This window comes from Cebus imitator, unplaced genomic scaffold (genome assembly GCF_001604975.1).
Source record: "Cebus imitator isolate Cc_AM_T3 unplaced genomic scaffold, Cebus_imitator-1.0 Scaffold238, whole genome shotgun sequence".
Classification (NCBI taxonomy): domain Eukaryota; kingdom Metazoa; phylum Chordata; class Mammalia; order Primates; family Cebidae; genus Cebus; species Cebus imitator.
The window spans coordinates 3190146-3205763 of NW_016107553.1; positions in this window are offsets into that span (position 1 = coordinate 3190146).

Genomic DNA, 15618 nt, shown 5'->3' on the forward strand with positions numbered 1-15618 from the left:
AGATCTAAATCCTATAATAAATCCCTTATCCTACAGCACTTATAGTAGACTGCTTCTCTGATCATATCCTGATAGAGACATTTTGGTTGCAAGTAATAAGAAACCACCTTCACATAGCCTAAGCCTAGAAAGGGTAATTATTTTAAGGATGTGGGAGTGTCTCATGGAATCCAAGTGTGGGAAGGCAGTTTGGTCACAGAGAGGGAGAAGATCTTCCATATTAAAAGGACAACACAAAAACACTTATCTCATATTCCATTCTCTAGTCTCTACCCCATTTTTGAGCTCCCCTTCAAATGCAAAGATTGTCACATCCTCCTGCATTCCCCTACTTCCAGGACTTCTGAAACCCTCTGAAAACCGAGTTCTTATCCATAATGACGCCAAACTGGATTGTCAAGAGCAACGTATGTCTTCACACTCTCAATGTGCCTGAACCTCACTACTGCTGATATTTGCTGTCTGGCTGGATGCTGTGACTCACTACCCAGATCCCCCTTAGGTGAGGGGCTATTGCCCCAGCAGCTAGGGATATGGAAGGCAAAGCCTTCAGTGGTGAGCCTGTTTGGGGATGACCTCAGCCGCAGACAGCCCCTCAGCCAGGATCATGCTTCCTTTTAGGTGGCCTACATCCAATATGTAGGATGATAAAGGCCTGGTCACTCCAGCTAATCTTTGGACAGCCATTCTAGCACCAAAAAACCTGTAGGTGGGCCAGGGTGCCTTTAGTTCTGCATCACAGCTCAACCTCTCTTTCTACCCACGCCTGTCTTCTTCCCTTCCTTTTCATGATGTCTTGAACCCAAAGACATCCCTGAGTAAGGATCCTGGGACACCAAACTTGTCTCAGAGTCCACTTCCTGAGGAAGCCAACCCGGACATCTTCCTCTTCCAATGCTCCTCCTCTGGCATCCGTGACTCTACTTTCTTTTGGCCCTTTTCTTCTCTGTCCAGTCCACATCTGTTTCTTTGCAGGCTTTCACTATTTTCTCTGCCTTTCCTAAATGGGAATTTCTCATTTCTTTTCCCAAATGAATTTATCCACTTCTGTTTTCAAATGGCATCTCTGTATTGATGATCCATCAATTTATGTATTTAGCTTAGACTTCTCTTTGTAATTCTGGTCTCTTAAGTCCAATATCCAATTTCCTCCCTGACAATTGCACTTTGCTTACTTATAAGCATCTCAAAATTGATGTTTCCAAAACTGGACAATGTTCTTCCTCTAAAGTCTGTTTCCCCCCCCCCCCAGAATTTTCCAATTCAGTCAACTGTATCCACCCCATGGTTCAGTCAGACACCTGGCTCCATCTATGTCCCTCCCCCTGTCTTTCACCTACTATGTATCATTCAGCATGTGCTGTCACTCATGTCTAGTCATAGCCATGCAGCTGGTACAAAGGGTCTGGGATTTCTTTAGGCTTCCTGCTTCCTGACTCCAGCATATGAACAGTATGGGAAGCTCTTTCTGGAGGCAGGCAGGTGTTGAACAATTAGTCACACATACAGCCTAGGTCAACTCCCAGAGTGTCCTTTGAGGGCTGTTTAGTTGCTAACAAAGGCATAGAGAAATGCAATGGGTCTGAGGATCCTGAAAACATTCTTATTTTAATAAAACTATATTCTTTATTGTAGGGCATTGTCTAGGAATTGTTGCCATTAATCACTTTTATTAACTGAATATGTCCCTATATGTATGTGCTTAGTATTGATATAGCATACATTCCTGTTGATGGGGGCAGGAGCTGCTTTGCTTTGCCCACAATTCTTAGTCCCTGGCAATTGAGAGTAGGAAAATATTACAGATTTGCAGCAAGAGAGCAAGCAAACAAAGTAGAGTGCAAACCTTTTCTATAAAAAACATAGTCAATCAAATATTTGATGAATATCCGCTTCATACCAGGTACTCTGCTAAGTGCCGTGAAGGAGCTCACTGATGAATAAGGCATGGATCCCATGTTTCCACAAAGCACAGTAAGTGAACAGTTGAATACGAAGGAGGAATTTCATATTATGACTTTGTGTATACAAAGTAATACAGAGAAATTATATATTGGGATGATTTCTAAACAATGCTTTGCAAACAATTATAAGAGCAAGGACTAAGAAGCATTAAAAGATCCTTCAATTGTTTTGGGTCCAGTGGAGTATGTATCTAGGTGAACATCAGCACCTCGGCTATTCATTTCCATGGTAACTGAAAAGTCTAGGGGACTAATACCATTAATACTTATCAGGGGAATTAGAATAATAATAGCATATGCTGAGGCTAACTATGTTTCAGGCACAGACAATGCACTTTGCTCATATTATATTATTTAAACCCCACAACAACCCTATCAAGGAGCAACTATTCCAGAGGCTCAGAGAGCATAGATGGTCTCACATCCTGTAAGTGATAACAGCTGGGACTTGAACCCAGGTCTCTTTGGCTATGGCTCATGCTCCTAACTAGTAGGTGAGATATCAAAGTCAGCATAGGAAGTTGTCTCATCCCTTAGCAGCTCCTTCTGAGAAGAAAGAATGAAGAAAGACAGTGGAATTATATGGAGGAACAGGTTGGCTGGGGACAGAGGAAGCAGCATAAATTCTCTCAGGTACATTCCTCCAGCAAATTTAAGGGGAGAAAGAGGACTTTGTAGGTGGGTGTTTACACATAGATTGCTAGAAAGTCAGCTTCTCATTTGAAAGCACTCCTGGATCTAGGGCTGAGAGTGTTCTAGAATGTGGATAAAGAAAGGAACATGGAGGTTGTTATTCCTGATGCTTGTAGGGAGAATGTACATAAGAGTGGTCTGATTTTTAAAGATGAACTCACAAATTCAAGAAATAATCCGGAAAACTGAACTTTAGTTTGAAAAAAAAAAAATGAGCAAAATTCTTTCATAGGAAACTCCATTATCCTCCTAGCAGAAAGTCTTGGGAATCCCCAAAACAGTGGGGACTTGCACCAGCACGGGAGAGCAAACTGTTAAATTTTCAGGAACTTCCCAAACAGATTGACATCTCATTGGTGGTTGGAAATCAACACGTTGGGACTATTTACACTATGAAAATAAGTCAACCTGTAAATCTCCCAGAGAGCCCATTGTTAAGTATTTACCAGCACACCATTGCCTAGAAGCAGCAGGGTTTCGATTAGCACCTCTTCACCTGTAGCAGGGTCCTTAGTGGAACTAATGTGGTAAAAACAGGGGAAGAGTAGGTGTAGAGAAGGAAAATGGCAAAAATGGAGTTAGAGAAAGTAATAATCATGCTATGGATTGTGATTCCCACATCTGGCTGCATGTGAGAATTACCTGCAGAACTTTTAAAAAGATAAAGACCCCTAGTACTTAGCACATTTGACACTTGGAGCAGATAAACACCTTTTTCCTCCAGGTGACAAAATTATTTAATAGTAATTATGCAATTGTCAGTAACCATTAAATGTATTATAAAGACATATAAATGTTATATGCAATGTGTGCATGTGTTATACATCATGTATATATAAAAAACAACATAAATAATGTTATATTTGATTCTTTAACTCATTTTTAGTTTATAAATAATTAAAATAAAAATGAAAGAACAACTTTCTATGTAGAAATATTATTGGATAAAATAGTTCACATATGAAATAAAATTCATTCTTTCTAAGCTGTAGCATACCTCAAAATTTATGCTTTATTTTGTTATTTTCAATTTGAAACACAAATAAAACCTCCTGATGATTACACAGAACGATAGAATTGAAGTAACTCAAGTCTGTTTCTTAGTCTATAATGACACTGAGACTATTGCCACGTGTTATTATTTATTTAGAACCTACTGTTTTAATGCAAGAAAATGTACCACAGATGTTGAGGACACAAATTAAGCCCAAAGCAAACTCAAACTCCCAACCATTAAAAATCTGTTCAAATGAACATGTGTAGGTGAGACCACGTGGCTGACTATATATATTATACATATATAATACTGCGATTTCCCCAAATTAACTTCCATGTTGAATATGATGTTTACAAAAGAATAAGTAATAACAATGTACAATTTAAAACTTGCATACATATTACTCAAACTCAAACTCAGTAGCAGCTTAGAATGTAGAAAAGAAAAAAGATTTTTAGAGCTGGGTATGGTGGCTCAAATCTATCATCCCAGCAATTTGGGAGGCTGAGGCAGGAGGATCTTTTGAGCCCAGGAGAATGCAACCAGCCTGAATAACATAGAGAGACCTCGTCTCTACGAAAAAAATAGAAAAATTAGCCAGGTGTGATGGTGCGTGCCTGTAATCCCAGTTATACTACTCAGGAGTCTGAGTTGGGAGAATCACCTGAGTCCAGGAGATGGAGGCTGCAGTGAGCCATGACTGCACCACTGCACTCCAGCCTGGGTGACAAAGTGAGTCCCTGACTCGAAGAAAAAAAATAAAACACTATTTTCTGCAGGGGAGTGGGGAGGTATTTCATCAATGATATCATTTAGAACTGCTAGCACATAGTGGTATTAAAAGGCAGACTGACTTTCAGTTGTTTCTATGATTGTCCTTTAAATTCTCAGAGAATGCACCCACTTATTGCCTGCACCTGCATGTACTGCTCCCATTATCTCTGCCCTTCGCACATCACTGCCTGGATCCCCAACTCAAACCAAAATATTCAGAATCTTCTGCGGGGTGAGGTCCAGGAGTCTATTTTCATGAAAATCTCTTGCATGTGATTCTAATGATCAGCTAGTTTTGGGAACTGCTGATATGGGAACAACGGGGACACAAATAGCTGTGACTGAAAGTGAAGCGAGGAGGCCAGGATATCCAAGGAATTGCTCAACTGTTCAAACCCATCCTTAGTTGTAATCGTTGGTAGATGGACTATCATTGAAAACAACCCTGTTAAAGGAACTTCCAAGGGCAACTATAAGAAGTTCTCCTATTATTTCATAAAAAATACTTAGCACACAGATATTTACATGTTAAAACAAGAAAACATGTCTTTTTATTTAGTAATAAATTAGGAGAGTGTTTTTTAACTTCACTTCTTTACAATCTAAAAAATTCTTATCAGTGAGTCTTCATCCTTATTGATTCCTCTGCTCCATCTTCAGACCACTTCAGAAAAGCCTGTCCTCAAAAAAGCCAGAATTTTAAAACAAATTCAAAACTTAGATGCCTTTGCGCTTTAATTGGCTTTCCACCTTACTCAGACTAAAGACCAACTCTGGCTGTAACTACTAAGGCTTATGCTAAGTGGCCTCCCCTTGACCCTGCCACCACCATCTCTCTCAGTGTGACTCCTCGCTCAGTGTCTTCCAGCCACATTGGTTTCTTGCTGTTCCTCAAACTCACTGGGTGCTCCCACCTCAGGGCCTTTGCACTATCTGTTGTCTCTGCCTGGAGCACTCTTCCCTCAGGAATCCACAAGCCTTCCTCCCTTACCTCTTTCAAGTCTGTGTTTAAATCTCAGCTGATATAAAAGAGTATTATTTTTCTTGATTACATCTAGCACCATCTGACATATCATATTTTACTTGTTTATTTATTTTGTTTCCTCTATTACATTTTTGAGGGCAGGATTTTTATTATGTTTAGATGTTCAGTCTTTCTTTTTTTCTTTTTTTGAGGCAACATCTTGCTCTGTCACCCAGGCTGGAGTGCAGTGTGCAGTGGTACAATTTCAGCTCACTGCAGCCTGGACCTCCTGGGCTCAAGTGATCCCCCCACCTCAGCCTTCCGAGTAGCTGGGACTACAGGCATTCACCACCACACCCAGCTTATGTTTAGTGTTACATTTTTAGAACCTATCCTCTGCCTTGCCCATAGTTGGCACTTAATAAATATTTGTCAAATAAACGAATAAATCAAAAGACAGATGATCAAAAATCAAATAATAAAAGAGATAATAATAATAAATGACTTACAATAAACTTTTACCCCAAACCTTCTAAGTCACACTTTTAAAGATAAGCATTTGGAATTTTTAAGCTATGTCTTCTGCTACTCGCCCTGAGATCTCTACATGACACACTTCTGCTTACATTTCTTGGTTTATCAACTTCCAGCATTATCCATTGACGGCCTGCTATGATAGAGCTGAATGTGACACACTTGCACCTCCACTTTCTTCATCTTCCCAGTGTAATCACTATGACTATTTTTAGTTGCTTTGATTTCATTTGTACCTTATTTATATTCTCCCTGTTTATTTTCATGTCTTTGAGACAGTGTCTATTGTCACCTCAGTTTCTGAGATAAGGGTATCAGTTCCTCTTTCCTTCCTTCTGCCCTTCTTCTTCCTGGCCACTTCCCAATCTTCGTCATCTTTCCTGAGCCATTAGTTTATGTCATGGCATGTAACTAGGGTTTCAAGTCTCATCACTGAAATCTTCGAAAAGATCTCTAAGAGTCTGTGGCTAGTCCTAACAGACATTTCACTTTCCCCCAATTTCCATTTTAAATTTGAAAAAGAAGTAGCGTAGAGAAAGATTGGAATTTTTTCTGGAGTGTTTGAAGGGCAAGCGACTCCCTTGGAAGCTTGCCAGGGCAGCCTTCTGTGGGGGAGGCTCCAGGCTTCCAGTTGGCCTCAGCTGCATGTGCTTTGGCACCTGACTCTTGCTGTTTGCCTAGCAAGGTGAACCACTCAGGGTAGAACTCAGGTTGACCAAGTTTCCAAGACTGATGTACCAGTGCATGTCTTCCCAATCAGAAACAAAACTGTGACGCCAACAGGGAAGTGCACATTGGCAAGATGAACATACTCTCTTCCAGCAGACAGACACATGTGAGGAACTAATTATAATCATGGTATACCTTGGTGAGCATAGAGTCAAAGCAGGGGTTAGACAAAATGGATGTTAAACATCCATAGACACAGGTCGCTGATCAATTCACTCGTGAACGAGAAAAAAGTGTTGCTAATGTGAGCCCAGTCCCTCAAGTTCTGTTGCCTGTGATCTCTGCTGGTGTTCACCTCTTCCTTTCTATGTCTGCGTCACTGATCAATCCCCTTTGGACCGACATATATTTTACATTTTTCTGTCATTCTCATTACAATCAAGTCTATTGTTCTGTAAGCCATGCTCTTTAAGGTTAGCTAGCACATCTCTGTATTAAAATAATCATCTGGGAGCCCTCTTATTTCCCTCACTCCCAAATTCACAGCCAGTCATGTTACTATTGCCTTCAGGTAAGAATATAATGTTATTTTCTATTGATTGAAGGCATCCTGAAAGTTCAGTGTCTCATAAATACAGCAAGCTGAGCATCGTATTTCTGTAGTAAGCACATTTCTAAAATGGATGGAGACATTTCTGTGACAGACAGAAGACTGGTTGGATGTCAGACCAGGTTCATGCTGGGCCTTAACATGTTTATAGTCGCTGTGACTTAAATGATATACCACCAGATGGTCTATCAGACCATAAGGGAAACAGAACGAGAAATATTAATCAACCGTGTATAGGGCTTAGGAGTTTTTTTAGTTGTTTACTGTTGTATAGGAGTATATAATAGTATAGCTTATGATACCAAAAAAAAAAAAAAATGGAAGCAAAGGAGGAATTAGATAAATAAAGCTAAAGTAAAACATTTATTCGTTTATTGAACATTTAATTAGTATTTATTGAGCATCTACTATTTGCTGGGTATTGTATTACATCCTGGGGATATAGTACTGTGATGAATAAGGCAGATTACAATATCAGAATCAAAGTATTCATGGGGCTTACAATCCAGAGAGTAAAATAAAATTAAATAATAAAGACACAAATAACTCAGTAACTATAACTGTAAAAAAGGGCTATGAAAGAGAAGAACAGTGTACTATGAAAACATAAAACAAGAAGGACTGATCTAATCTGGGACAGGTAGGGTGGGTTGGAGATGACATTCCTAAGGATGATAAGATGAGACCTGGAGGATGTACACAAGTTAACCCAGCAACAGTTTGGGAAGAGTGTTTCCAGTGCAGGGGACAGCATGTGCAAAGACTAAGAGGCAGGCAGGAGCACAACATACTGAAATAACTGCAAGGCCAACATTAGTAAAGGGGATACATCAAGAGACTGAGATGGATAAGATGAGCACTGGAAAGGAAATCATAGTATTTCTAGCTGGTAACAACTATACCACTTTCTGGTTGGAGGAATTATTGTTTAGTTCATATGGGTAGAATTTAGTTACCCGTTCAATAAGGAAAACGTTAATATTATAGTCCATGAATTGGTATATCTTTTAGGTAAACTAATAATTCTGACAATCATTCATCTATCTCATACGGTGTTAATAACTGAAATAAATACTTCTCCTGCAAACAAGAGCATCTGAAACATTTTTGGTGAATGAATACCATTTAGAGAGTTTAGTCATCCTTTTTAAGAAGTACTTTCTTTCCTTTTCTATCTATGCCCTTTGGAGTTCTTCCCAGTTATCAGGGCCATCTTTGACAGTCAAGTCTGCCTTTGAAGGATGTATGTCATTTGTAAAGGTCTTTTGCTGAAAGATTTAAAAATCAAGGGAAACAAAGCTTGTATCCCGAAACCACTGGTGGTCTCACTGGATTTCTTTTCTTCTTCTTTTTGTTATCAAAGCATCACCCTAAATTCATCATGTTGTCCAACACACCCATGTACTTCTTGCTCCAATTCTTCCTGTGTCAAATCTCCCTACAGTGACCCATGCAATATTTCCAATTTTAATTTTTACTGTTTTTATCTTTCCACAAGACTAGGTGTCTTTGTGCAATTGTGTCTAGTTGCTTCCATATGCACATTCTTGAGATATGAGGGTATATAATTATGTGCCAATACAAAACCATTTATGTAGGTAGGTGTCTGTACCTGTGTAAACAAATAGATAGGTGTCTTGTGATTGAGTGCTGTAGGCCTGCACTGTTTCGTTCGGGCAGCCAGTAACCACATTTGCCTATTTAAATTAGCTAAAATCAACAAAAAGTGAAAATGCTGTACCTCTGTTATACTAGTCACATTTTGAATGCTCCAGTGGTGGACCTGCCCACCCAGCGCATCCATTCAACTCACATAGAGGCGTGACCCTGCCATCCTGCCCAGGGGGTGGTTAGAGTTCAGTAGCATGGTCTATACAGCAGGTTTAGTCTTTACACTTTGCACTCTCAAAAACATGTAAATGAATCCAAACACTAAGCCCTTAAAAATTCATTAAAACCTCTCAACCTCTTCTATCTTTAGCACCCCTACATTCCTTGGGGCTTCTCTTTCTTCTGCCGTGTCTCTGCACTTTGGCCCCTTGATCTCCTCTCTTCTCTGGGCTGTATGTAAGTCTACATAGGCTCTAGATGAGTCACATTCCCAGCTCCAAGAAGCACTGAAAATTGAGGGTGGGTTCTATGCTAATTGCTCACAATAGTTCAGTTTTTTTTCCCTTTTATGCATAGAAAGTGAAGGAGAAATAAGGACCTTAGTGGGCAAAGGTGGAGGGAGAATGCTGTAAACCTCCAAACATTAACAATTTTATCCCATTGCAGGTAAATTGAGTGTATAAATTAAACTTTATAGAGTTCATCTACAGAATAGCTTCAGTTCCCAATTAGTCTTATTACCACCGTCCTTATAAAGAATTACACTAAAGGGTTCTTCTTAGGTATTAAGGGGATAGCTTAAGCAAATGAGTGCAAAAAAAAACATTTTTTTTTCTTATTTTCTTAGTGCCCCGACTATACAGTATAAATAATGAGGGATTATAAAATTGCTTCCCTTCCAGGGTGTGGGCTAGGTCATATAAAATGGATGAGATAACATTTTACATCAATAAATTAAAGGAAAAGGCAGTGCCGCATATAATGCCTGGCACATAGTAGGGCTCAATGAGAGGAGGAGTCTAGAGCAGTGGTTCTCAGCCTTGGCTGCACACTGGAAGCACCTGGGGTACTTGAAAAAAATGTATCCCCTGGCTTCCCTAAAAATTCTGATGTAATTGGTCTCAGGTGTGGTCTGAGTGTTGGCATTTTTAAAAGCCCACCGGGTGATTCTGTTGCACCGTCAAGGTTTAGAAACACACCCTGGAGTAGAAGGGAACTCTGGGCTCTTTTCTACTGTTTTCCCCCTGATCTTTACAGGGATACCATATCATCTTTGGCTCAGCCATGGAGTTAGGGGGTCTGGAGCTGATCATTTGAGATAGAAATTTTATATTATTCTAGATGTGGTCTACTACATGTTACAAAGGGGTGTGTGTGTATGTGTGTGTGCGCGCCATGTGCATGTGCCCACATGTGTGTGATGAATTTCTTGTGAGCCCTTTGAAGCTCCACATCCTTAGCAGTGTTCCCTACACTTAGAAATTTGGAAGACTTCCCTTAAGTAACACTCTTGTTTTGTGTCCAAATCCAAAATAAAAGTGACAGTAATTAGTAGCATAAATCAACAAGCAGAATGTAGCAACCAGTACAGAGATGCTGGCCTGACAGTCCTCAACGATACTTTTATTTTTATATACCCACTAAACTCAAGATTAGTTTATTAATTCTGTGGCAGGTTAAGGGAGTGGAGGCAGCCGGTAATCGTTCATTCATTTATATATTTTCATTCAACAGCCATCTGCTGAATGTCTTGTATGTGCCAGGCCCTGGTTAGGGTTGGGGACACAATATTGAATATGACTGCACAGCCCCTGTTCTCATCCTAGTGGGAGAAAAGATAAGTAAATGAGCAATTGCATTCAGTGCGAATGTGCAGTAATGGGTGTCGGGGGGGTGGGGGGCGGTGCTGTGAGAGCACATAGTTGGGACATCCAACCCACACGTGGTTGGTAGGTTAGCGGGTGGTGATGAGGAAAGTCTCTTGGGAAAAATAACTTTGCAGAGAGTGGCAGCTATGGAAATAAACCACTTGGATTTCCCATCAAGAAAGAACATACTGCTCAGCTTCTAGAAATGCAGTTATCTGATAGCATCCAGCTGTTAGGCTATCAGGATTAGCCTTAGCTTTCAAGCTGACGCCACATTCTTATAGGCAGGGGGAACAGCTTTGTTCCACTCTCTGTCGTTGTGGAGTGGACAGCAGAAGGAAAGGGAGGAGACAGAGCTAGGCAGGGAGGATTGTAGCCCAGATCATGGGGGACATTGCAGGTCATCGTGAGAACACTGGCTTCTACTCAAAGTGATATGGGGTGAGAGGAAGGCATAGAGTGGGCAATGGCATGAGCTAATTCATGTTCAGTTCAAGTTCTTAGCCCTTGACTTTGCTCCAGCCCACTTCCTCCCCTTTAGTCAATGACATCCAGCCCTGTAGGGGACTGTCAGCCTTCCAGGGCACTTGCAACTAGCAAAGCAGTATGCCTTCTGAGTGACTCGTAGTCTGACAGCTTAGAGCAGCTTCTGTGCAGTGGGAATTCTAAAGAAGCTGAAGATTTCATTTCTAACTTCAAGAGTGTATGTCCTTATAGATGAAACTAAGTGAACTTTTTTGGGGCCCAAAATTTGTGGAAGTCATGAAACATCAAGGCTAGGACATATGCCAGACGACATCCTGGAAACTTTTTGGAGTGACAGGTAAAATAGCTGGTTTTAATCCTTGGAGAAAGAACCAACATCCCCACTTGTCCTCCAAGTTAGGATTGCCTTTCCTGACTTGTGCAACCTGGTTATGAGTGAGCTTGGCAGGAAGGTGGCCATGAAAAGGTCCTAAAACACTCATGCTCCAAATTTGGTGTAGAACCCCAAATTTGGAGCATGAGTGTTTATTTTTCTATTCTCTGTCCTCTGAAGGCTTCCATGTAGAGTTGACCTGATCCTCAAGGTAACAATCCAGGCAAAAAGGGAATAATTTAGAAGAAAATTAATTCCTCCCTTGATGAACAATTTCTGTTTATAACTTTTAAAATATGTTTTGTGTTTTATTTCACTATTCTTCCTCAGATTTCATTCCTCTAGCTGAACTTAAAGCTTTCTTCAGAAGGCCCATGACTTTGTAGCTTCTCATTCAACTGCAGAATGTACATCAGGACTGGATGTGCTTGGAAATCCACTTTCCAACAGATTTCTGTGGCATCAAAAACAACCCTTTTCAACACCACCTGGTCCCAGGGAATGCCATTTTGGGAAGGTCAGTGCTGGGAATGAGATCAAATCTTTTCTCGCCTGCAATTCTCTTCTTCACCTGGGTCCCTGAGCTAACCTGGCCTTGACAATTCCTGGTCCCAATTGCCATAATGAAGACAGTGATTGTGGCCACCACCATCATTATAAAAATAAAAGAGATATTTAAAATGTTCAGAACTGATGATTCACACGTTAATGGTGAATAAACATAGAAAAGTATTTTAGTGTCACTAATAATCAAAGAAGGAGAAGGAAAAGGAATGTAGGACAGGCAAAATCAGTAAAATTGCGAACAACCAAAACGGCCCCCAACAGGCAATTGATTAAATCTGGATACTATGGAGTATCTTGGAAATTTCTGTTTATTAAAAAAGTTCATTGGCATAGTAAAATATCAAGAAATCAGGTCACAAACTATATATGCAAACATGTTCTTAGCTTTCAAAATAAAAGCATTTAAAAAGAATACTCTCCAAATATCAACAATATTTATTTTTGGAAGTAAAACTATGAATAATTTTAATTCTTCCAGATATTTTTCTGTAATTTCCAATTTTCTAGAATAAACATGAAACAGGAAGGCCAAATCAAAATAAATTTTAAGAAAAAATAAAAGAGATATTAAAATTATACACAATTTTTTCCTATAATTTGCACAGAAAAAAATGTTTGAGAAAATATTTTGAGGAAGCTGTCTAATATTGCTGTTGGCTTTTCCTCACAAGAATATGATGTGACAGCAATAAAAAGTTGTTCATAAAGTTATAATTTAAATGGTTAGACTAGTCTCAGTGAACTTCAGGGTCAGCTGTACAGTTTAATCATATTGTTTTTACTGGCTACCAAGGCTGAAGAAGTATGGGTGCAACGCTATAATTCCTTTGTTAGTGGGAGGTGGCACATTTAAAGGACACAAATCCATTCTCTTTGCAGCCCTCTACTACTTTCAGTGAAAATGGAGAAAAATAGAGAAAAACTGAATAATCATTTTGTTAAGAAGATAGAACAGAAGGAAGGAAATAAGGGTGGTGGGGGTGGGGTGGTCAGGGGCCTTAGGAGAGCATGGGGCATTTACAAAAGCCTATGAATGAGAGAAAAGCAATGATGGCCACTACCATTTATTAAATCTTTCCCTGTGTTTTGTAACCTGAAATTTCCAAGATATTTCACTATATCCAGATATAACCAATTGTCTATTGTGAGCCATTTTGGTTGTTTACAATTTTATTGATTTTGCCTGCCCTACATTCCTGCTCCTTCTTCCTCTTTGGTTATTAGTGATGCTAAAATACTTTTAGACATTTATTCACCAGTGATATTTGTGAGTCATCTTTTCTCTGAGCCTGGGCTCAATTCTATGTGCTTCTCCCATATAATATCATTCCCTATTCATATAACATAGAAAAAGATTATGTTCTCCACTTCACAGATTAAGAAACTGAGACTCAGAGAACTAATTTGCCCAAGACTATACATGCTGATAAACAGTGAAGCTGGAAATGCAAACTACCCTCATAACTCATTCTGAAAATACATGTATGAGGCCGGGCGCGGTGGCTCACGCCTGTAATCCCAGCACTTTGGAAGGCCGAGGCGGGTGGATCACGAGGTCAAGAGATCGAGACCATCCTCGTCAACATGGTGAAACCCCGTCTCTACTAAAAATACAAAAAAATTAGCTGGGCATGGTGGCGCGTGCCTGTAATCCCAGCTACTGAGGAGGCTGAGGCAGGAGAATTGCCTGAACCCAGGAGGCGGAGGTTGCGGTGAGCCGAGATCGCGCCATTGCACTCCAGCCTGGGTAACAAGAGCGAAACTCCGTCTCAAAAAAAAAAAAAAAAAAAAAAAAAAAAAAATACATGTATATGTGTGTGTTTGCATGTGAGTGCCCAATGAACACTCCTTTGTGAAGGATGGAGTATTCCTCATCCAGTCACCCGGAGCTCGGAGAAGTGAAATGACTCACTCGTAGACATGGAGGCAGCATGAGAACACAAGCCACCAATTAACAGCCTAATGAATAAAGTACAATTTGTACTGGAGTTTCAAACTGGCTGGGCAAAAGCTTTGAGATGGAGTGCAGGCTTTGGGTGCTAGCAGCCATTATGCGAGAAAAGAGAATTACGAAAATCAACAAGGTATGGAAGATGATACCTGCAAGAAGTTAGTCTATGGGAGAACTTTGGGGTGTGCTGACAAGGGAGTATCAGCATCCAAATAGTGGCTCCCCATAGTACCCTAGATCCCCATTTTCGTTGGATCTGGGGAGTGGGAATTCTGAAGGGCAGATCAGAGAGTCTTACTGCCTCAGGACAAGGAGAGCCGAGGGAAAGTCTTCAGTATTTGGAGAGATACAGAAGCAAGTGGACTTGAGAAGAAAAATTCAGATTTAGGGAGCCTGACAGAAAAAGGAAGGGCCTAGAATCTAAAAACTACCCTCGTCCTAAGACAGGCATTCTTTAAAAATGTCCCAGTACTCCTCATACTCTTGTAAAGTCACTTCTCTTAATCAGTGACCCGAGAGTAGTGCTGCTGGTGGTCGAACTGAAGACCGGGAGCCAAAAAAATTATAAAGCAAGAGCTGCAGTACCAACCATGGTCTCAGGTCTTCATGGTCCTCTTTTGTATCTTTTTGACAGTTTATCACAAGACTTGGGGCTCTTCCACATGAAAGTATGGCATTTGATAACAGTTAATGGTAGAAGCATTGCAGAGAACACTTTCCAGGGAAGCTATTTAATGATGATTATAATCAGTGCATTTGAATCTTAGATGACCTAGTGAGTCATTGTCTTCTGTAATTTTACAAGACTGTGAGTTTTTAGAGTGTGAGTCTTTAAATCTCCTATAGGGCCCAATATGGTGTCTTGCTCACAAATAAATATGAGGTGAATGAAAGACATCCAGGTGTCTTTGCAGGGGTATGTTGGAGAACTTAAAACCTATCTTCCTACCTATACAGCTTGGCTTAGTTCTTCTCAGGTGCCTTCTTTGGATTTGCCACATTGGAACTCCTCAGTCACCAGTGTGTGCCTCTTATTCAGTAAGTACCAAGACATTTTCCTTTGGTTGTTTTTCACTCTCCATGACCAAGTCAAGTCATCAGAGAAACACTTCTAAGAAATTTAATAGGTTTTGTCATCTCTGTTTGATGCAGAATGTCTGAGAAGATGGCAGAGCTAGATACCTCCAATTGCAAACACAATCCAATTACAAATAAATCTACAAATAGATCACTTTCAAGTTTTTGCACATTGGGTGTTTCACATGCAGAGATGACACTATTGGCTCTTCCTCAGTTCTTCCACAGTTGTGTTTTCTTATTTGTTCACTACAAATGTCAATATAGATTAAAAAACATTTACACTTTTTTTTATTAGCCTAGGAATTTTTGACCACCTTCCATGAGCCAGGTATTGTGCGATGCCCTTTACATATAACCCTTCATCTCTCTATTATCCTAATTTATATAGAGGGAACAGAGTTTCAGAGATGCCAAGTAGGTTGTCTGAGGCCAGACATCTCTTAAATAGCAATTAGGATGTGAATAAAAGTCTGTCAA